Below are 1,684 nucleotides of genomic sequence, written 5' to 3' on the forward strand. Positions count from 1 at the left end.
CTTCTGAAATGGAAAGACTGTGGAGACGGGAGGGTTTTGGAAGATCTTAGCAGATCAGTAGGCAAAGGGACAAACAACAAAGAAGGAGCTTGGAGGCTCTGCCCTTGGGTAGGGGGCTCCATTGATGGCCCCAGCTCCATGGGGACAATAAGTCTGGGAAGGCAGGCTGGCTGGTTGACTGCTGAAAGATGCTGGCTCTGCCTGGTGGGCAGTCATGTCAGGGAAACCTAGTGAAGTCTGAGTAAGTTAGTCGTGGGATGTGTGGGGCACTTTATTCAAGAATCCACTACTTAAAAGGCTCTGTTTTGTGTGCTAAGGGGCCTACTTGATGAATAAGACACAGCTCCTTAGCCTCTCTCCAGAAATAATCTCCCACGTAGGAGAGGAACATCTTTGCACAGGTCCATTCTGAATACCCCTCTGATCTTCCCCAGATGATCTGCCCCACAGCTCTAGGTGCAGCCCAGAAGAAGCAGTGTCCTAGGCAGGTGAGCTTGGGACCTAGTTTCACGTTGGAGATATGTCCCAGATTGTCAAGAATGAAGCCCAGGCTGGAGTGAAGGCTGGTGATCACTCTGATGAGGAGGAGTAGGGTGAAATTGCCAAAGTCCTCTCTGCCCCATGGAGGTCTCACTCTCCTTTCCTTCCCTTTGCTCCCATCCAGCTCACATTTCTCTCTTTCCTTTCCTCAGGTCTTTTTCCAGAATGTTCCATCAGTATGGGGGCAGCAGAAGTCCTGAGGAATAAAGTCCTCCTTATTGTCCTGGGCCTTAGGTTCCTTACATATAGAATAGGACAGTGGAAGGCCTGGAGTGCATAAGTGTTCAGATCTCTCCCTGCCTTGACATCTTGTGAAACAAATCTCTTCCTTCTTCCTGCCTCCAGGCATATTGACGTCCAAACATTTTCTATGTTCTGGCTAAAACCAACTGGACAGAGATGCCATATTTTTCCTCAGCAGCCCATTCTAGACTTCTGCTTATCTCCCTGCTCTGAGAAAATTAAGTAGTTCTTCCCTATGTTTAATTAAGATCTCTCTTGTTGTAGGCAATTTCCTCCTGAGTAGATTTCATGAGTGTAGAGAGCAATAACGGAATGCCTTTTTCATATAGAGCATTCATATGCTCACATATACAAGTTAATCTTCGTTTACAACCCTAAATTTAGCCCCTTTTGGGCCTCATTTCCATGCATTTGCATGTTAATATTCATAATTATGTAGATATATTCTTGGATTCAATGGGAAAGAATATCCCACACAGAAGGTTGAAAATGACAATTTATTCATAGAACTTGATCATAAGATTCAGGAGAACTTTGTTGGGAAGGGTTGCCAGATTAAATATCAAGCTGCTTTTCCTGTACTGTGTGAAAATGATTATGAATTATATCTTCTCATTTGTCTTCTGCCAAAAGGGGAGCATAGGTAGAAGCCACATGTGGAAGGTGTCCCCTGGCAAGATAGTTCTGAAGAATGACATAAGGTCTCCGACATGTGACAAGCAGCTGGGAGGAAATGGGCCACCTGGGTGCCAGAAATGTCAATCCCATGCCATGTGGATACCATTCAGAAAATGTATTGTCCCTGGCAACCACCACTGGTTCCTTCTGATATATGGCCTGTCTAGGACTTAAGTGAAAAGAAGAAGCTAGAGAGGTCTGGAATTAGGATATTCACAGAACT

This window comes from Callorhinus ursinus, unplaced genomic scaffold (assembly GCF_003265705.2).
Source record: "Callorhinus ursinus isolate GAN/ISIS: 27379988/994484 unplaced genomic scaffold, GSC_fseal_2.0 scaffold5, whole genome shotgun sequence".
Taxonomy (NCBI): domain Eukaryota; kingdom Metazoa; phylum Chordata; class Mammalia; order Carnivora; family Otariidae; genus Callorhinus; species Callorhinus ursinus.